The sequence below is a fragment of the Megascapheus bottae genome, unplaced genomic scaffold, assembly GCF_031878675.1.
Source record: "Megascapheus bottae isolate mThoBot1 unplaced genomic scaffold, mThoBot2.hap1 HAP1_SCAFFOLD_108, whole genome shotgun sequence".
NCBI classification, from domain to species: domain Eukaryota; kingdom Metazoa; phylum Chordata; class Mammalia; order Rodentia; family Geomyidae; genus Megascapheus; species Megascapheus bottae.
The window spans coordinates 571,784-594,517 of NW_028327407.1; the positions used below are offsets into that span (position 1 = coordinate 571,784).

Here is a 22,734-nt window from a genome sequence, read left to right on the forward strand (position 1 = left end):
CAACTTGAGCAGTTGTTAATCTCGATGGTAGTGTAAGTGCTGCTAGAGATTTGATCTCTCTCTCTCTCTCTCTCTCTCTCTCTCTCTCTCTCTCTCTCTCTCTCTCTCTCTCTGTCTCTAATATGGGAGTAGTTTGGAATGTTTTTAAATGCTTTTCAAGCCTCACATTGCGTATTACACACATCAAACACGAGACTCAAGTTATGTAAAGACCAGGGTTTTCATTGATCTCTTCATAGCAAAAGTCAAGCCTAAAGAAAATTGGTAGTTCTTAAAGATAAATCTGTGAACAGAGCACTGAAATTTAGAAGTACTTCAATAAAGATACATCTGTGAACACAGTATACAAATTTAGGAGTACTTCAAAGCTGATGATTTTGATGGATTGAATGTTTGCTCCTTTGCCGATGAGTATGTATAAACATGAACCAAAATGGGAAGGGAAAATTAATGCAGTTTATATAGGATTATGTAAGGACTTGAAGAGTGTTGGGAGCCAGAGTGGAATCAAACTGTACCTTGATTTGCATCAGACAATGGCTTTATTGTCTTATTGTTTTCTGGCCTTATTCTGTTTAAATGACCTGAGATTTACCATATGAATGTAACACCTGGAAGTTCCCTGGGTCTCAAGGAGGGAAGAAGCTGGAGTGGAAAACAAACGCGGCAGTCTTTACCTGGACTGCAGACATCCCGGACCCGGTGTGTCTGTCTCTCTTCTTTTTCTCCCTAGTCCTTGCCCCCTATTTCAGGAACCCCAATCTGTGAACCCTGGTTTGCTGCCGGCTGCCCCGGCAACTGGCGCCCGAATAGGGACCCTGAAAATCTGGGACGAAGGTGAAGGACCCCTCCCTGTGGTGAGTAACACATCGTAGGACTATTAATAGAGGATCTTAAGAGAGTGTATAGTCAGGAGTAAAAATTATGGGTCAAATTAGTAGCCATAGGTCATATGTACCGATCTTAACAGGCCTGCTTGAAGCCCACGGAACGTGGGTGGAAAAAGGGGTGCTTCAGAGCTTCCTACAGTTTGTCAAGGAGGCATGCCCGAGGTTTATAGAGGAGGAATTCCAAAAAACCTGGCAGCGGATAGGAAAAAGAATTCAAGAATATTATAATGTATATGGCCCCGCAAAGACCCCAGTAGAGGCTATTGATGTATGGAATTTAGTAAGTGAATGCATAGATCCTCAATATGAGAATGCTGAACTTAATCTTGAATTAAGGGAAATTTATGAGTTAAAGGACCCTTCTGAAAAACCTGAGGCTGAGCCATATGCAGCAGCCCAAGAGAGTCTAAGTGAGATCTTGAAAAGGGAACAACAAGCAGTAGATATTGAGTATCAGAATTCAGGTTTGAATATCAAGGAGGAAAGTTATGATGAGTCAATGGAGGGCTGGATGGCTACTATGGAGAAGAAGTTAGAAGAAATCCTACATTTTCTATCGAAAATGGGGATGGAGGAGAGAGCCTCCCCAGAAGTAGGAAAGAAAGATGGCCCTCAGGCCACTATGGTGTCTGATTCTAAACCTTACCCCTCACACCCACCGCCTCCGTCTGCAGCCTGATGGCCTCAATCCCTTTTTCAACCTTTAGGCAAGCCTAAAGGCCCTAGCAACAAGTCCCTTTTAACAGGCACTACAACCAGGCACAGTGCATCGCAATTAAATCTGACTCAGGCTGCTAGAGAGAGGGAAGATATTTCAGGGCCTCGATGCTTCCCTAGTTTAGTTGATCATGATGAACAAGTATACCATCAACCTGTTCCTGTTAAACTATTACAGGATTTAAAAGTGCCTGCTCCCAATATGGGACAACTGCCCCTGTTACTCAAGTAATATTGGAGGCCGCGTGTGCTGGTATTGCATGCCCAAATGACTGGAAGCGGCTTGCCAGAGCATGCCTTAGTGCAGGAGAGTACTTATTATGGGAGACAGAGTTCACTGCACAGTGTCGGGCTAAAATTGAAACAAATAGGTCTAAGAACCTGCCTTACACTTTTGATCAGTTGATAGGAGAGGGAACCTATATAAACACCGAAGATCAATTGGGTTATGCAAAGGAGGCCTATTTACAAATAAATGATGCGGCGAGAGAGGCTTGGAAAAGGTTACGTAATTCCAATCGTACAAAAAATCTAGTAGAAGTTAAACAGGGATCGAATGAACCTTATCTAGAATTTTTGTCTCGATTAATGGAAACTGCAGACCGCCTAGTACAAGATGAGAACGCAAGGAATATTATAGTTAGACACATAGCCTATGAAAATGCCAACGCCGCCTGTCAGGCAGCTATCAGACCCCATAGGAATAAGGGAGGAATCATGGACTTTATTTCACTGTGTGCTGATATCGGACCCTCCCATGTACAAGGCCTTACTTTAGCCACTGCTCCTCAAGGAAAGACTGTTACTGAATTTCTAAAATATAGAGGTCAGCGGCATTCTTGGGATGCTGGACCCCCAGGGCGTTGCTTTTCTTGTGGACAAATAGGACATTGGATGACGCAATGCCCACGCCAGGCCAGGTTAAAGAGAGAAAAATCACCTGGCACATGTCCACGCTGTGGTAAAGGGAAGCACAGGGCTAAAGATTGCAAGTCAGCAACAAATCGCAATGGCCGCCTGTTTTCGGGAAACTGGAGAAGGGGCCAGCCCCTGGCCCCGCAAAACCATGGGGCAGTCCCTCCCTCTTCTCGGCCACAAGTGCATCTTCTAACAAACCCCCAAGATCAGTCTCCGGCCTCCTCCGTGCCACCCCAGGAAGTGCAGGATTGGACCTCTGTTCCTCCACCTGCTCAGTATTGACCCCAGAGATGGGGACACAAGCTCTCCCCACGGGGGTCTTCGGCCCCCTCCCCCGGGAGTGGCTGGATTGCTTTTAGGGCGAAGTAGCTCAGCCCTTAAAGGGATAAAGATTACACCTGACAAAATTGACCAGGATTTTACTGGAGAAATCAAAGTTATGGCCTCTAACCCGAAACACGTGTTATCGATCCCAGCCGGTCAAAAATTAGCACAACTAATACTTGTGCCTTTCCCTCCCGGGGAGACTGCTAATTCCCCGTGTGGACAGAGAGGATTTAGATCTTCTGATATCTATTGGGTACAAAGCATAAAACAAGAGAGGCCTGAGATGACTATATTTATACAAGAAAAGCCCTTTAAAGGAATATTAGACACTGGAGCAGATGTGTCTGTGATATCTAAAAAAACATTGGCCAACCCAATGGCCCCTGACAACCTCTATGACTTCCCTACAGGGGGTTGGGCAAGCAACTGACCCACAGCAGAGCAGTGCGATCCTTGTTTGGAGAGATGAGGAAAAGCACTCTGGTCATTTTCAGCCATTTGTCTTGGATCATCTGCCAAATAATTTATGGGGTCGTGATATCATGGAAAAAATGGGAGTGTATATGTTTAGTCCTAGTGCTGCGGTCACTAAGCAGTTACTTGATCAAGGCCTCCTCCCCTTTAGGGGACTAGGCCGAGCAGCACAGGGGGAGCTAGAGCCACTCCAACCCCAGTCTCACCCTAGGAGACAAGGATTAGGGTATTCTCTAACGGGGGCTGTAGTTTGTCCTGCCCCTCATGCTGATCCCATAAATTGGCTTTCTGAACAACCGGAATGGGTCGAACAGTGGCCTCTTTCACTAGAAAAGATCATTGCAGTACAGCAGCTGGTACAGGAACAGCTGGACTTGGGACATGTGGCCCCTTCTAACTCTCCATGGAATTCTCCAATTTTTGTTATAAAGAAAAAATCAGGTAAATGGAGGCTGTTACAGGATTTGAGAAAAGTCCACGCCACTATGGAACTGATGGGCGCCCTACAGCCTGGCTTGCCTTCACCCATGGCAATCCCAAAGGATACTTATAAGATTATTATAGATTTGAAGGATTGTTTCTATGCTATACCCCTGGCGCCTCAAGACTGTAAGCGCTTTGCCTTCAGCGTCCCCTCTGTTAATTTTAAAGAACCCATGAAGTGATATCACTGGCTTGTGTTCCCACAGGGCATGGCAAATAGCCCAACTTTATGTCAAAGTTTTGTAGCTGGAGCCATTTCTTCCACTCGTGAAAAATTTTCTTCTGTTTATATTGTTCATTATATGGATGACACCTTGTTGGCTTGTTCTGACCCTATCGTCGTACGACAAGCCTTTGGACAACTAAAGCAAGATCTGAGCCTCTTTGGCCTTATAATAGCAGTTGAAAAGGTTCAGGAACACCCCCCTTTTACATATCTAGGCCATATATTAGGCCCACACTGTTTTAAAAGCCAAAAAATACAATTAAAAACTTCACACTTAAGAACTCTTCATGATTTTCGGCAATTCTTAGGAGATATAAATTGGCTTCAGCCTTATCTAAAGCTCTCCACAGGAGAGTTAAAACCCCTCTTTGATCTCTTAGAAGGAGATACCAACCCTACATCCTTGCGCGAATTAAATCCTGACGCCAGGAGGGCCATCCAAATTGTAGAAAAGGCAACTTCCCAAGCACGAGTGACCTATTGTGACTATTCTAAACCATGGGGAATTTACATTTTAGCTACTTCTCACTCCCCAACTGCTGTATTGTGGCAGGATGGCCCACTTTTATGGCTTTATCTACCATCAACACCCGGCAAAGTGCTGACCCCCTACTACGAATTGGTAGCTAATCTGATACATATGTGCCGAGTGGATTCCCGTAAATATTTAGGTCAGGAACCTCATTTTATCTGTGTCCCATATAATCTACAACAACAAGATTGGCTATTCGCCCATTGCGATTCTTGGGCCATTGCTTGGGCCAATTATATGGGGAAAATTTTGCATCACTACCCGTCTAACAAACTTCTCCAATTTGCTGCGTGGCATACGTTTTTATTTCCTTCCATAGTACAGGCCTCTCCTTTATCTTCTGCTGCTTTGGTATTTACAGATGGATCCTCTAATGGAAAGGCTGCTTTGACCATTAATGGGAAAACTCAATCTTGGGTTACGGGTTTTTCCTCCGCCCAAGAGGTGGAATTAGAGGCTGTTTTACAAGCACTCGTCCTGTTACAAGACGAGCCCTTTAACTTATACTCAGACAGTCAATATGTAATTCGTGCTCTTCAAGTCATAGAAACTGTTCCCTTTATTGGAACTACTAACTCCAATATTCAGACCCAATTTCGCCAAGTACAAACTTTGCTTTGTTCTCGCAACCACCCCTGTTTTTTTGGCTTTGTTCGAGCTCACACTAATCTTCCTGGCCCTTTAAGTGAGGGCAATGCGGTTACCTACTCCGCCACCAGAGTTTACTTAACTCAGGTTGAACTTGCTAAGTAGTCACATGCCATCCATCATGAAAACAGTCGAGCCTTGCGCCGACAGTTTAAATTATCTAGAGAAGCAGCACGACAAATAGTTAAGACTTGCTCCAACTGTGTCCCTTTTTCACCAGCCCCCCATTTAGGCATAAATCCACGAGGACTGCTTTCTAATCACATTTGGCAGATGGATGTCACACATGTTCCATCATTTGGCCGATTAAAATATGTTCATGTTACTGTAGATACTTATTCTAATTTTATCTTGGCCACCCCCCTTGCTGGGGAAGCCACTAAACATTGTATCTCTCACTGCATTCGATGCTTTGCTGAGATGGGGATTCCCTCGCAAATAAAAACAGATAATGGCCCTGGCTATGCAAGCCGAGCATTTCAATCCTTCTGCCATTCCTATAATATCACCCATATTACAGGCATTCCTTACAATCCTCAAGGTCAAGGCATCGTGGAGAGAGCTAATGGATTATTAAAACATCAAATTGCTAAAATACAGAAAGGAGAGTCATATCCCGCTACCCCTGTGAATATACTTAATCATGCTTTATTTGTTTTAAATTTTTTGAATTTGGATTCAAATAATTTATCTGCTGCTCAGCGATTCTGGGAAAAAAGAGCGCAGCGTCCTTTTGCCTTAGTAAAGTGGAAGGATCCCCTAACTGGTGCTTGGCATGGACCCGATCCTGTACTAACCTGGGGTCGAGGGCATGTATGTGTTTTTTCACAAGGAGAAAATGACGCCCGCTGGCTGCCTGAACGCTGCGTTCGGATCGTGGAGAGTGACAGTGGCCATCCAAGCAGCGACTCACTGGGCCTACACCCCCAACCCTCCAGTGGTGCATCCTGCGATGTGGGAAGGACCTCAGTTATTTGTGCATGTCAATTGGGACTGCTACTGATCCACTTGTTCCACACATTCATATGAGCTGTGTTTCTCCTCCTTTTACTATTTTGTAGGGACCTTTTAACATATTTATTGACTCTACACAATTTAATATGTGACATTATTTTGTCTTTACCATCCCTCTTCTTAATAACCTTTTTTGTAAAGGATGCCCAGGTGAAAAGCAAAGGCCTCCAGAGGTAAGTAGAAGTTGGCCGACCCCCTTGTATGTCTGCGTTTTATTTTATTTTATTTTATTTTATTTTATTTTATTTTATTTTTGTTTGTTTGTTTGAAAAGGTGCACTGTGGGCCTAAAACAGAGGCCTGGGTGGTCAAGGGACGCCTTGACCCCCCCTCCCCTTCTGAGTTTCTTGTCGATAACAAGGCATACCTGAGAGTCCCACCAGCAAGACATGTCTAAATCTAAAAATAACTGTTTGGTGAAACCATTCATTTGAGCTCATATTTTTTTGTGTGTGTTAAGTGTATCTGATTGAGTCCAATTTTCTTGTTATATGTCAATGTCCGATTATTTAAAAGTCTCCGTTTCTCTGTCTTGTTCGTGTTACATATTTTTCCTTGTCCAGTTTTGTCTTTAAAATTGGTACCATTTCTAAGTATGGATCCTTATGGTTTTTCTGTGCGTACTCAAGCACACATCCCTGTTATTTATTTGAACATCTCTGGGCCTAGCATGGCCGCTCCCCCATGTCTGCAGTTGTAACAAGCCCTGGAAAAATAAATTCCAGCTAAGTTGCCTTGCAAAAAGTTTTGTTTTGAACCTGGTTCTCACCTGTAAGAGTAAAATTGGCAAAACTCTCTTGACACAAATTTCCGGAAATTGAACGGCCGATATTAATTTTGCACGCTTTATGATCTTTGAGTACGAATGTGTGTGAATGAGTGAGTGAACATGTTCAAGGTTAAATTGTCAGCATGCTGTATAAAACAATGGATAAATTTATACTTAAACACAAAACAATTGGGTAAATCTAAGCTTAAAACTTCAACAAAAATATTAGGTTTGAATGTTTTACAATGTCTCAAAGAATTATTGTGTTGTCTTAAAGAAAAACTGGTAAATATTTTTCTAGATCCTGAAATCTGCATTTTATTGCAGGGCATACAGCTGTATACATTGTAAACATTGTATCCTGTTCAGCCCAGAAGTGTTAGGGAATTTGGGATTTATTACTTTAAGTTAAAGTTTGGAAACATGTATTAGAGATTTAAATGTAAAATTGTTCATTAACGTCAGAAATTTTGCCTGTCCTTTCTTGCAAACGGACACTAGAAATCTGATGGTAAAATGTGGATAATGTGATTAGTATTTTAAAGGAATGTTTAAAGGTTTATCTCCATGCTATTGGGTGTATTTTAAAAAAGGAGAGGAAACTAAGTCCAGACTTAGACTTTTGGTGCACTGATGTCTATAGTTCTTGAATTAGGGAAAAACTGTTATTTGAGTTTAAACTGTTGTTGGAGTTCTAGACAGTAATCTAAACTGCAAAAGAGCCCTTTTTTCTAAAAGGCAAGAGGAGTGCCTTGAGCCTTAGGGGGCCTGGAGGCAGAAGGAGTTCTTTGTGCCCTTAAAGGTTTTTCAATTGCAAATAAAGGCTAAGGTGTTAATTGTTTAAGCCAGTATCAGTAAAAGTTATTAAGAACATTGGAAATGGGTTTCTAAACAATATTTGAAAGTGAAGTTGTCTTAAATGTTTAAAGAAAGAGAAAAAAGGAAAATTAGGACTACCAAAGTAATTGCTTAATTGCTATTTCAGCTTGCTCTTGTAAGTTACCTTATAGCAACTTCCAGCTAGCCCATGGAGAAGGACAGCAATCCTTATTCAGATGTAACTTTGGCTTTTACCAGGTTCTAGGTAAGCTCATGCTTAGAGACTATTTCTGTGTTGACCACCTTGTTGCTTTAATTGGAGTAACGTGGTCTTTTGTAGGACTCATTGATCTGAAAGCCGCAGCTTTGAGCCTGCCCGGGCAAAGCAAAGTCCCTGTGAGACTGTGGTGTCTAATATGCCAGCAGGATGCTGGGACAGAGTTGCTTTGGAGCTTGAAGTGGCCGAGTGCTAGCTCTGAGCTGAAAAGCTGGGGGGAAGCACTCAAGCACCAAGCTCGGGATTCATAGTGGTAGGGTGCTAGCCTTGAGCTGGAGAGCTGAGAGACAGTGCCCAGGCCCCGAGTTCAAGTACACCAACCAACAAAGTGAAATGCCAATGGCATGTTTATCCCTGTGTGGAGAGACACTACTGGGACATGAAAGCCTCTGCTTGGATGGCAGAGTTGGTGTCAGATCTTAGTCACTTGTGCTTGGCCAATCAAATTAATCAGAGCCGGGAGGTCATGGAATAGTTTGTAAGCATGCCTTACTAATGCCCGTGCCTTTCATAACTGGGCAGGAACTTGTCAATCTTCTGTGATAGTGGGTAGTTTAAAGTCCTAATTGAGCAAAATTTTTATTTTTTATTTTTGACACCAGCCACAAATTCAGGAAAAGTTTGTGGATCTGAGGCTTGTGTCTCTATTAATCTGTTTAGATCTGACAACTGAAGCATTGTTAAGGTTGCAGAAATTTAGTTCCCCAGACAATCAAGAAAAAGCCTTTGCAAATGGGTGCTAGGTAAGCTACACTGTTGTAGCCAAGGGTGGTTTGTGCAGTTGTTGAATGTCAAGTATGATCTCTAGTTTGGAGTAGATTGTTGTTCCTGGTGTCTAATCCTTGCAACCCCTTGATAAAACAGGCTGGGCTTCTTAAGGTCCCTGGTCAAGCGCGGAGACGGAGCCCCTGAGTCAGCTTGAAGAAGTCACGGAAGTTGAATCTCCGCCCATCAAATCCCCGTTGGACCAAGGGACCAAAGTCATTTTTGGAAAATGTGACAGGATAAATTAGAGGTATAGAAAAGAGGAAAAATTGCACTTGTGTTTACTTTAAAATAAAAAACGGGGGACATGTTGGGAGCCAGAGTGGAATCAAACTGTACCTTGACTTGCATCAGATGATGGCTATATTTTCTTATTGCTTTCTGGCCTTATTATATGTAAATGACCTGAGAATTACCATATGAATGCAACACCTGGAGGTTCCCTGGGTCAGGAAGAGGGAAGGAGGGGGAGTGGAAAATAAACGCGGCAGTCTCGGCAGTCTTTGCCTGGACTGCGGAAATCCCGGACCAGGTATGTCTGTCTCTCTTCTTTTTCTTCCTAGTCCTTGTCCCCTATTTCAGGAACCCCAATCTGAGAACCCTGGTTTGCTGCCGGTTGGCCCCGGCAAGCTATGGCTTCCTCCATTATCTCTTTCTTTATATTTTCACATTTTTCATTAATGATGTTTATCAATTGCATTTGTGTAGCAATTGGAAGACTCTCCTCTAGGTTTGCCAGTGACTGTTCCATTGTCTGTTTACATTGGGTGGGGGATGTTGTTTCTTGATTTGACATTTTTCTTGAGTTTCTTGTTCTGCCCATTTGAAAATGGGAGCAAGATTACTATTAAATACGATTATAGTTTTTCAGATATAACCAACCTAGACCTCTGTAGCTGGCAGACACTAGATGTTCACAAGTTTTGATTGGTATTATCACTATTTCTTTTTGTGCACTTACAGACCAGTCTAATACAACCACTGATAAGCGATTTATACCCAAAACCATAAGCCTCTCAATCCAATCTCTATTGTCTTTAAGTCCCTCTGAGCCTAGAGAATAATTAACCACCTACATATACAATATTGCTCAACAGCCATCAAGTGTAGATCCGTGCAGTATAAGGTTTGAAAGACGAGCAGAGATCCAGAGATAGAAAAAAAGAATGAGAGAAGTCAGGGGAGGTGCAAGAGGATTAACGTAGGAGTGTAAGAATATTGTAGTAATGAAGAAAAGGTATAGCATAAGGATAACTGACATAAGTTGGTAAGTAGGTACCATATTTGAGTAAAAAGTTTGGAAAGTATTAGAATAAAACTTATGTGTTGCTGCACGACTAGCTCTTAGCGCAACCAGTGGCCTCACAGTGGACCATGGGATGGATCTGTTTTTCTTGTCTACGTTGAGGGAAAGGGGTATTTCACAAGATGCAGAAGCGAAGATTTCAGAAGCAAATGCTGTGAGTGAATTAGCTCGTAAAAAGCATTTTTATTTTCTTTTATCTTTCTGCCAGTCTTGGGGCTTGAATTCAGGGCCTGAGCACTGTCCTCGGGTTTTCTCAAGTCTAGCCCTCTGCCACTTGAGCCACAGTGCCACATCTAGATTTTCTATCTATGTGATACTGAGCAATCAAACCCAGATCTTCATGGATGCTAGGCAAGCACTCTACCAAAATGTAAAACTCTCAACCCTGACACAGTAATTATAAAGTCATCATCATCATCATCATATCCAAATATCCTTTCTCCTACAAAGAATGAACACTTAACTGTGTCTAATGCTTTTTTTAATTTCACTAATTCTTCTGTGTTTTTCCCTCTTGCATTTGTTACACATGACAGCAAAGCTAATCATCAGGAAAAAATTGATTAGGATACAGAAACCTAATATCCTAGTAGATTGATGTCAAATATATGTGCAAGATGCCCTGTGTGTTTGACCTAGTGGTAGAGTACTTGGCTATAAAGCAATAAGCCTCAGGTTTCATTCCTCATTACCACATACATAGAAAACGCTGCAAGTGGTGCTGTGGCTCAGTGGGACAGCTAAAGACTAAAGAAAGCACAAGAACAATATTCACACTCTGAGGTCAAGTCCCAAGACTAGCAAAAACAAAAAAATTCGACAAGGGGGAAAATGCAGGCAGAGAAGGCACTGTGAAGCAAATGTTTTGTAAAGGATGAGGGCAATATTGACCCTTAAGTTTGGATCTTACCTAAGAAAGGCTCCTTGAGGCTGAGACCAGACTGGTAGTTGGGCCTAGTGGAAGACATTGGCATTGGAAAAATAAGGTGTGCTGTATACTACATCCACATGTATACTGTGAGATTGGAGGAGAGATTCAGCCTCCAGTATGTCTTTGGTGAGGTCCTTTGTGAGCAAGGATCTTTGGTCATTGGGCCCTGAAAGGTGACCCTGCCTCCCTCACAATGGAACAGAATATGGAACCCTGGTAACCAAGCCACTGTACCTAACAACCAGCTCAAGCCAGCTCACTTGGCCTGTGGCTCAGGAGGAAGAAAGATGTTGCTGTGCTGTTGCCAAAGGTCAGGAAACTCGAGTCTCAGGCATGGAAGTTGTGGATGTCTTACTCGAAGATGTACATGCTAGATCATTGCCAAGCCACAAATCCAGTATAACAGGCCTTTCTCTAAGAAGAAGGCCAGGAAAATCCAGAGCAACCAGATGAGGGAAATTTCTAAGAAGAAATGTATTTGACCCCATCATCCTCCCCACACACTACAACTTTCTTTTTTTTCATTTTTTATTGTAATTAGTAAAAGGGTTAGATGATATTTGCCAGATAGAAGGTGCATTAATTCACATACATTGATCCCCTTTCACATGTCTTGGTACCCATTTCCCTCCAACCCCACACCCCCACCCGTATATTGTGTTGTTACTGGGTGGAATATTCTGCAGATGTCTGTTAGATCTAGTTGGTCTATATAGTTGTTCAGTTCTAAGGTTTCTCTGTTGAGTTTTTGCCTTGTTGATCTGTCCAAAGGTGAGAGTGGTGTGTTAAACTCACCAACAATCACTGTATTTTGATCTATGTATGGTTTCAGTGTAAGTAAAGTTTGCTTGATGAAGTTTGGAGCTCCGGGATTGGGTGTGTAAATATTTAGGATCATTATGTCTTCCGGGAGGAAAGATCCCTTTAGTAGTATGTAGTAACCTTCTTTGTCTTTTCTTACTAATTTTAGTTTGAAGTCTATTGTATCTGATATGAGGATGGCAACTCCAGCCTGTTTATGGGGGCAGTTAGCTTGATAGAGTTTATTCCAACCTCTCACTTTCAAAAGATGATTGTTTTGGGGTAAGATGTGTCTCTTGAAGACATCAGAACGATGGCTCTTGCATTTTGATCCAACTAGACAACCTATGCCGTTTAATTGGAGAGTTAAGTCCATTGATATTGAGAGTTAGGATTGAGAGATATTTATTAGTTCCTACCATTTTGAAAAGCTTTTAGTAGGGCCTGTGTCTTTACAGTTCTTGTGGTCCTTAGATGGTATGGTGTTTAGGTGTCCTTTCTTTCCCTATATTGCATTTATTATGGTTTTCTATGTATAAAGCATCTTTGAGAATTCTCTGTAGTGTTGGTTTTGTTTCGACATATTGTTGCAGCTTTTTCCTGGAATGGAATGTTTTTATTGTTCCCTCAGTTATGAATGTGAGGTTAGATAGCGACAGTATTCTTGGTTGGTAGTTATTTGATTTAAGGGTATGACATATATGCTTCACTTCGTGCTTGCCTGGTCTCTGCTGAGAAATCTGGGGTTATTCTGATTGGTTTGCCTTTGTTGTTTACTGATCCCTTTTCCCTGGCTGCCTTTAGGATCTTTCCATTCGTTTCTATTGATCCAGTTCGGATCACAATGTGGCGGTGGGATATTCTTTTCTGGTCAGGTCTTTTTGGGGTTCTAAAAGCTTCTCGTATCTGGATGGGCCTGCCCTTCTGGATATTTGGGAAATTCTCTGAGATGATTCCCTGAAGTATATTTCCAGTACCATTGACCTCTTTCTCCACGCCCTCCTCAATACCAAAAAGCCTTAATTAGGCTTCCTAATTGTATCTTGGACCTCCTGAAGCGCTCTCTCATATTTCCTAGATTTGGATTGACTCATTTTCTGTTCTTTATAATACGTAAATTATCTTCAGCCACGGAAATCCTCTCCTCTGCAATGTCTAACCTGCTATCAAAGCTATCTACTTTATTTTTCATCTCCCTTGCTTCTAATTGCTCACTTTTGATGCCTTGCATCTCTTGTTTTAGATCATGTATGGATTTCTTTATCTCCAGTATGTCTTCATACCATCTACACAGTCAGCTATATCATCTTTCCAGACGTATCATTCAGTGTAGAACACTCAGAACTAAAATAATTGCATAAAGATGTAATAAAAACCCTTGATTCATTAAGAAAATTTCTGTACCACTTAGAGCAAGTGCATTAGTGGTATTTACCTCTAGCCTCTTTTTCTAAAAAAATTTTTTAACATTGAATTTTACATCATATTTCAAAAGTCATGTTTAACCAACAAGTATTCAAGAAGGGAATCGCTATACAATCACTGGCCCATAGATTTTAGAATATAGTAAAAATTAAGCTGAGTCTTTGTATGTCATAGATACAGATTAATCTATAATAAAACACATATCTATAGAGTGAATAGTCTATCCTAGATTTTTATGTCTATGTAGTTATGTTTATATCTCCAAAATTATGTCCAGAACTTTGGGTATCAACTATTCAATCATCGCTTTACTACTGTTTGAAACTAATATCCATATATTAAGGATACCATGTACCTTTTGTTCCTTGGTCTTGACTTATCTCACTCAACAGGTTTCACTCTAATTTCATCCACTACCCCAAAAATGCCATTATTATTTTTTTCTGTGCAGATGTTCTTTTTCTGTATTTATATTTATTGTAATTTATAGAAGGGTTACATTATATTCACCAGATAGAAGGTGCATTACTTCTCAAACTTTGATACCCCATGTAATGATATGGTCCCCATTTCCCTTTCCCTATCCCCATTCATGTTCATTTCCCCCCTTCCCTATCCAATTTCAAATAACCAACTAGGCACATATGAAATATATCAGAAAACACGGTGAAATATTGTAACAATATGATATAACCAAGGGATAGCAAAAGAGATAAGAGATCACATAGTTCATTAAGGACAACAATCACTCATTATATGAGTTTTGTTTCTTTATCTTGGAGGTCCTTACATTTAGTGGCATACTATTTGTCACGATGTCTCTAGATTTTGTTCTATTGTAAATCTCTGGTAGCAGAGCCCAAGGTTTCTACTGAATTTGACAAATGAGGGAGACTCTTGGGCCTATGTTCCTTTGAGTTTGGCTTACTTCTCTTAATATGATGCTTTTCCTTTTCATCCACTTCCCCGAGAATGCCATTATTTTATCTTGTCGGTTGGTTATGTATCATTCCATTGTGTGTGTGTGCGTTTGTGTGTGTGTGTGTGTGTGTGTGTGTGTGTGTGTGTATCACATTTTTTGTAGTAGGGCATCTGGTTGTTTCCATCATCCAACCTCATTTTCTACATATATTTTTATAGTCTCATTTTTATTTTCAGGGTAATGTATAGAGGGGTTACGATTACATTTACAGGTAGTGGACTGCATTACTTCTTACACATTTGTTCCACTCCACATGTTTTTGTCCCCAGTTCCCTCTCCCCTCCCCTTCCCAATCATCTTGTTTCCCCCCTTCCCTTTCCTATTTGACATAAACAAATAAACATATATACAATATGCCAGGGAAAAAATCAGATACAGTAACAATCTGACATTAACCAAAGGGCAAAATAAGAGATGAGAAATAACATAGTAGATTAAGGACAAAAATCACACAAGGTTAAGAGCAACGATGACACAAGATATAGCTCTTGTTCCCATATCCTAGAGATCCTTTCATTTAGTCTCATCTTATATGACCATATACCTAGGTTTTTGAGTTATTGTAATCCTCTGCTAGGAGAGTCCTAGATGTGAACTAATTATTACAAATGAGGGAAACCATTGAGCTTATGTTTCTTTGCGTCTGGCTGCTTCACTTAATATGAATTTTTCCAAGTCTTTCCATTTCCTTACAAATGGGGCGATGTCATTCCTTCTGATGGCAGCATAGCATTCCATTGTGTATAAGTACCACATCTTCTTGATTCAGTCATCTACTGAGTGGCATCTGGGTTGGTTTCATATCTTTGCTATGGTAAATAGTGCTGCAATGAGCATCATTGTGCTAGTGGCTTTAGTATGTCCTTTTTTCAGGACAATTGGGCAGATGCCAAGTAGTGGATTTGCTGGATCATAGGGGAGCTCTATGTTCAGTCTTTTGAGGAACCACCACACTGCTTTCCCTAGTGGTTGAACGAGTTTACACTCACACCAACAGTGTAGGTGTGATCCCCCTGGTCACTTCCCCACCAGTATCTCTTATTAGATTTCTTGATAATGGCCATTCTGACTGGAGTCAGGTGGAATCTCAAAGTTGTTTTGATTTTCATTTCCCTTATTGCTAGAGATATGGAGCATTTCTTCATGTGTCTAAAGCCCATTTTAATATTTTCTTCAGAGAATACTCTTTTAAGTCTTTAGCCTACCTTTTAATAGGATGGTTGTTTCTTTGAAGATTTGTTTGGGAGAGATTCATTTTTTTCAGCTATAGGTATATTTTAGATAACACCATATATTTTTGTAGAAAAAAGAATGGAAGCCATCATGCTGGCTCACAACTTAATTTCAGCTACTTAGGAGGCTCAGGGCTTAGGATCACAGGTCAAAGCCAACCAGGGCCCTACAGTGTGTGAGATCAAACTCTGTGAACATTCAATGACTGTAAGAGGGATTTCACTGCCTGGGAATGTAGCCTAATGGTAGAGTGCTCACCTAGAATGCATGAAGACCTAGGTTCTATTCACCGGTACCGCATACTCAGAAAAAAGCTAGAAGTGGCGCTGTGTCTCAAGAGGCAGAGCACTCACCTTGGGCAAGCGAGTCCAATGAAAATGTCTAGGCCCTGAGTCCTAGCCGTAGGACTGGCAAAAAGAAAAAAAAAGAGCAATCGTACTTAAGTAACAAGGAATGTACCCTATATTTATACAGACTGAAAAATTCATTAAGAATTTAGAAAATATGTATAAAGTGCATAATTTCTTTTGTGTGTTGGCACTGGGTCTTCAACTGAGTGCTTCAGCTCTATCCTTGACCTTTTCTGCTCAAGGCTAGCACTCTACCAATGCAGCCCCAAATCAACTATCTTCAATTGAGATATAAGCGATGAATATTTCAGGGTGCTTCATGAAAAACATTTTTATAAATTGAAACTTTCAGCACAGTCTTATTTTAGTATGAATGTTGAGATGGGAAGAGACAGAAAAAGTGAAATGTTTCCTGATCCCCATAGAGAAGAGACTCAGCAGAACCACTGTGGTCTGCAGGCTTCTTTGTGAGTTTTGTTTGCTTGTTTGATTTTTGTCAATTGTGGGGCTTGAACTCTGGCCTGGGCACTGTCCCTGAGCTCTTCAGCTCAAGGCTAGTGCTTTAATCTGTGAGCCACAGTGCCACTTCTGGTTTTTCTGGCAGTTAACTGGGTACTTTGGCTGGCTTTAAACTTTGATTCTCAGATCTTAGCCTCCTGAGTAGCTAAGATTATAGGTGTGAAGTACCATCACCAGGCTGCTGCTCTGTTACTATGCAGGTTCTGGATCAAGAACTTCAAGTTCTTACTTCAATTTTTTCTTCTCTTGCCTGATACTCTGCCATTTGAACGAAGCCCCAGTTCCTGGTCTTTGTTGGATAATGAGAGATATTATGATTTTCGAATATTCAGAGCAATGATTATAAAACCCAGCATTTTACTTACTTGAATAAATTAAGAGACAGGACCTAGTGAGATGGAAAACAAAATTTTTTTTCAAGTTGCTATCCTGTTCTAATGCATAAGTCTGGCTATTTTGCTTACACACAAATATGTATTTTACCAATTTCTACTCTATTTTTGCTTAGCTTAAAACCACCACTGCCATTTCATAGATTTTGTTGTTGTTGTTTGCGGTGCTTGAACTCTGTGCCTGGGCTGTTCCTCAGATCTTCAGTTCAATGCCAGTGCTCTACTACTTTTGATTTGGCCAGTCCTGGGCTTGAACTCAGGGACTGAGCACTGTCCTTATATGTTCTCAAGGCTAGGGCTCTACCACTTCAGCCTCAGCACCACTTCCAGCATTTTTCTATGTATGTGGTATTGAGGAATTGAACCCAGGTCTTCGTGCATGCTAGGCAAGCACTCTACCACTAGGCCAAACTCCCAGCCCAAAATTATTCATCATTACTATTAGCTATCTTCTTTTTTTATTATTGATTCGTCATGTTGCTTGGACTTTGGGCCTGGACTGTCCCTGACCTCTTCAGCTCAAGGCTAGCGCTCTTCCTCTACAGCTCTATTTTTGGTTTCTGGTAGTTAAATGGTGATGTAAGTCTCACAAACATATGTGTCCAGGCTGGCTTTGGGCTTTGAAGCAAGATCCTCCAATCTCAGCATCCATAGTAGGTAGAATTACACGCTTCAGCCAGCAGTGACTGACTGTTTGATGTCTCTGACTCTGTCTCTCTGTCTCTGTCTGTCTCTGTCTGTCTGCCTGTTTCTCTCTCTCTCTGTCTCTCTGTCTCTCTCTCTGTCTCTCTCTCTCTGTCTCTCTCTCTCTCTGTCTCTCTCTCTCTCTCTCTCTTTCTCTCTCTCTCTCTCTGTCTCTCTCTCTTTTGGTTGTAAGACTTCAATTGTGCACCTGGGCAGTGTCCCTGGGCTCTTCAGCTCAAGGCTACAACCTTAAACACCTTGAGCCACAGTGTCACTTCTGGTTTTCTGGTGCTTAAGTGGAAGTAACAGTTTCATGGACTTTAGTGTCTGGCCTGGCTTTGAACTGTGATCCTCAGAACCCAACCTTCTGAGATCATTTCCAGCTTTTTTTTTGGTGTAAGTGGTACAGAGTAATTGAACACAGGGCTTTGTGCATACTAGGCAAGCAAACTACCACTAGTGTGCACTCCACCCTTAGATAAGGGCTTTGTTTTTCTTTTTCTTTTTTTCACTCATGGGGCTTGAACTCTGGGCCTGGATGTTTACCTTAAGCTCTTCAGCTCAAGGCAAGAGCTCTACCACTTGAGGCACATTGTCATTTTGAATTTTCTGGATTATTTGGAAATAAGATTCTCACAGATTTTTATGCCTGGGCCGTCTTTGAACCTCGATCCTCCAGGGTAGCTAGGGTTACCAGGGTGAGCCACCAGTCACGGGCATTAAATTATTATTTTTTGCATGTCCTATGGCTTCAACTCATGGCCAGAGCACTGTCCTAGGGCTTGCTCAAGGATAGCACTTTACTTCAGCCAGCCAACTCCCGGTCCAAATAGGTCACTCTTGAAGCTAGAATTACAGAGATCTGCCATAATACTGGCATGTTGTTTTCTAAGTATATAATTTTTCTTCTCTTTTTGATGGCTTTTCGTTAGTGTACATATTTCCTACATATTTTATGGAAAACTTCCTTCCCACTGGGGCCATAAGTTAAGCCTAGTGGAAGAGTTCTTGCCGAGCATGAATGAAGACCAAAGTTCAATTCCTCAGCACAACATAGATAAAAAAGATAAAAGTGGTGCTGTGGCACATGTGATAGAACTTGCGCCTTAAGAATAAACAAAAACAAAAACAAGGATCGTGCTCAGGTCCTGAGTCTAAGCCCAGTACTGGCAAAAAAAAATTCTGCCCAAAGTAGACATTTAAACTTATTGTACTTTTCAAAAAATTTGTTGTCAAGATGACATACAAAGAGATTGCTGTTACATATGTAATGAGTACATTTCTTGTAAACACTGTTACCCCTCCCCCTTTCCTCTTTCCCTTCCCCCAAAGTCATAAATTTCATTTACAACAAATATACATGTAGTTTAAAATGTGTTCAAATAAATGATGTAGATTGATATATTTATCAAAATGCATTACTTGAACTCTAAAATAAACATTCTAGGTAATTTTTCTCATAAAATTGTAGTAATGCTATAAAACTAATAAAAAGGAATTTAGTTATTAATTTCTTATGTTTAACCTTTAACATTATTACACTAAGCATACTGTTTATGGTATTAATACAGACAGCATGAAATATGATTATGTAAAAAAATTAAATGATTAAAAATAGTAAGGTTGGGGGCCAGTAGTTTGGCTTGGTGGCACACACCCTGGACTGGCAAAAAAGAAGTATGGTGAGATAAAACAGATTTATTTCCAAATGTGTGGAAAATGGTATGATTTCTTGTTTGGCTAGTCCTGGGGCTTGAACTGAGGGACCAGGAACTGTCCTTGGCCACATTTGTTCAAGGGTGGCACTCTGACACCTGAGCCACAGTGCCCCATCTGCTTTTTCTGTGTATGCAGTGCCGAGGAATTGAATCAAGGTCTTCTTGTATGCTAGGCGAGCACTCTACAACTAGGCCACATTCAAAGCCAAAGTAGATTTCTGATGCTATTGTGGAGTTTTAATTTTCTTAAATATTTGTACAAAGCACAATGGATATATACACAGACTTGAACTCACAGAACAGAGTCCCACATAATTTTACAGTTACTCTGGTACTTCTCCCGATTGACAAAACACATTTCCAGGCATCTGCTCTGTCCTTAAGCTTTGGTAGCTGACTTGTCTTTCCATGGAGGCCTGGCCTGGATTCCTGGTGATTCCATGCATTTCATAGTTCCCTGTATATCCAGTAAGGTTGTCTTCTATGGGACCAGACCTGTCTGGTTTTTGGCCCACTCAGGTCCTATGTGTCTGAGGTCTCACATTCTAAGTGGAAAATAAAACACAGTATAATAAGGACTGAAGAACTGCACACCATAATATTAACAATGAGAGTTTAATAGTTAGCAAAGTAAATACAATGAATACTTGACAAGAATCTTGAGAGCAAGACAAAGAGATGTCTTTTTAGGAAGGGGACAGGGAAGCTCTAAATCCAGACTGGCCTCCAAGTTGCCTTCAGACAGTAATTCTACTTCAGAGTCCTCAGAAGGGTCTCTTTCCTCATGAGAAACAGAATGTCCTTCCTGAGTTAAGAGGGGGATGGATTCTGGATTGTCGAACGGAGATTGAGTCTCTTTTAGTGAGATGGATGGGTCTGGATATTCTGTGAGGATGGATTCATTTTCCTCCAATGAATCCAGTATTGAGAGTACACTTGCTGCTTCCCATGGGGACATTTTCCATGAGCCCAGCGTGTGTCCCTTCAGCTTGCACAATAAGTGGAGTGTTACTCTGACTCAGATGGACTGACTCTGGGTGGAGTGTGAAAGGAAACGGAAGGAAATCTGGCTGCTCTTTTTCTTCCTCCATAGTATCTGCAGGTTCAACTGTGTCACACATGGGGTTCAGAGCAAAAGGTATATCCACAGGACTCTAAACCTGTTTGGTAATTTCTACAGAAGGCCCATGCTTTCTGGAGTGCAGTAATGATTCTCAGTCTCCATCAGTCACCAGCTCCATTGGTGGGTTTTTCATCCGGAGTTCAGGATAAGCTCTTCCACGATGACCAAAACCTAAGAATGGAAATAGGTACAGAGTGGACAGAGTGGACTCTGCAAGTTGAAGTGTCACTCAACTTCCATGAGGATCTAATGGAGGAACCTGTAGAACTGGAGTTTGGACTGAACACTGAGGAGGTGTAGGGTCTTTCTAATGAGTGCTTATTCCCAGGTCCTTTCAAAGGACAGACATTAGCTGGCTGACACCACCCATAAAGGGCATTTTGCCAAGCTCTGTAGAAGTAAGGGCCAACCAATATCTAGACCACATGGGCTTCCTACTCACAGGCTCTGAGGCACCCACACCAGGACTTCTACTTTTTCTTGGTCTTACTGGTCGCACATTCCTCCAGCTAGTCAAAAAGTATGTGTCTACAAGAGCAGGTCCAAAGCCGGCATGTGGAGCCTCATATAGAGCTTGAGTTGTGTCAGGGTGTGGCAGTTCTTGAACTCGTAGAAAGCACTGGGGTAGAAGTCCATTCACATAGTATAGATGGAACACATGATGCTGTGGGCACATTCGGTACAAGGAAAGTGAGAGCCTTCTCTCTCCATCCTGAGCCTTCTACAAAAGCCCTTTTCTTGCAGGACTCTGATGCTGTGGCTGTCCTGCAGAGATGTGCACTTATGTGCTGGGAGGGGGGTAAGAGACACTCAAGAACAGGATGGCTTTTACACCCCACTTCCAGAAGCTTCTGAGAGAGGCCTCTATGCATCTGTCCAAAGTAAACGCACCTTAAATTAACTAAGTAAATGCTCTAAATAAATCAATAAGTGAATGCTCTAAATAAAGAACTAAATGCTCATTCCTCTAATGTTAGCCACCCAGCAGGTTGAGCTCTGAAGATCACAGTGGAAAGCCAGTCTAGTCCGTAAAAATCTAAAGGCACTTGTCTTCAATTAGGCAGCAAAAAGCCAGAACTTGACCTATGACTCAAATGGTACAGTGCTAATTTTTGAACACCAAAGGGATGGCATTTAGACCTGGGTTCAGGTTCAAGTGGCAGCACTGGACCACACACCAAAATGTAAATGCTTTCAGGTTCTAACAGGCAAAGCTATCACAATCCATCCCTGATGGCTCAAAAGTGATTCAGCCCCCAGCTTTTCCTCTGACTCCAGTATTTCACAGGCCTCCGCCATTAGTACTGACACCTCATTTCTTACTGGGAAATGGGATTTCCTAGGATGTCACCTAGGTGAGGGCTGCAGTTGGGAGCCACTTACTCATTCCTGAAATCCAAATTCTCAGTAAGCACACTGTTGAGACTCCAGTAGCTTGTGAGGGAAATGAAATGGCATGGTGTCCCAGTAATAATAATGTAGTTTCTGCACTTATATCATGCTTAGCTCCCCTGTGAACACCGCAGTGAACCAAACAGGCTCAGAGAGGAGCCAAGTATTCCAAGACTTGGCCAGGAGGGGTGAGCAAACCTGGGTTTGGAGGGGGAACACTCACTTTTTCAAGAGAATTTCCAGCAACTACTACATTGTCCTCCACTATTTGAAATTGTGCAGGAGGTTTCCCACATAAAAGCGATCACCTTTCCGGTAGGCAGGGATCAGCTTTGTCAGCAGTATCTCCAACAGGCCTTCCTCCAGGATCCATAGGTTAAAAGGCTCATTCAGAGTCTGAGCTGACTTACCATCACACTATGTTGGCAAAACAGTGGATATTTCAAACGTAGGAATGGGACCACACTTCACACTGAGGAATTGGAAAAGAGTAGATTGGAAATGACACACTCTAATCTCAGTATAGTCACTTGAAAGCACACAAGAAGGTTGTAGTGTGTGGGCAGGATTATGGGTTCAAATAGGTTTCCTCTCAATATACCTCATCTGAGTTGCCCTGGAGTTTCCTGGCTTTCTTCCTAGAGAAATGCCTGATATACTGGAATTTTGGCTTGGCACTGATCCAGCATCTACTTCTTCACGTGAGACATCCATATCTCTCATGCCTGAGATGCGAGCCTCCTGACCTTTGGCAACAGCACAGCAACATCTTTCTGGTTCCTGAGCCACAGGCCAAGGGAGCTGGCTTGAGCTGGTTGTCACCTACAGTGGCTTAGTTACCAGGGTTCCATATTCTGTTCCATTTTGAGGGAGGTAGGGTCACCTTTCAAGGCCCAATGACCAAAGCTCCTTGCTCACAGAAGACCTCCCCAAAGACATACTGGAGGCTGAATCTCCCTTCCCACCTCACATATGGATGTAGTAAACAGCACACCTTTTTGTTCAAATCATAAGTCACTA

General features: G+C 41.7%; 1 long non-coding RNA gene across 1 annotated transcript in view; it reads right to left on the minus strand.

Moving 5' to 3' along the window:
- Positions 1–22,486, minus strand: part of LOC150039890 (uncharacterized) — a 78,642-nt gene extending 56,156 nt beyond the window's left edge. Inside the window, exon 1 of the long non-coding RNA XR_016534193.1 lies at positions 22,461–22,486. This is a non-coding gene — a long non-coding RNA (uncharacterized LOC150039890). The remainder of the gene's footprint in view (positions 1–22,460) is intronic.
- Between the last annotated feature and the right edge of the window lie 248 nt (positions 22,487–22,734).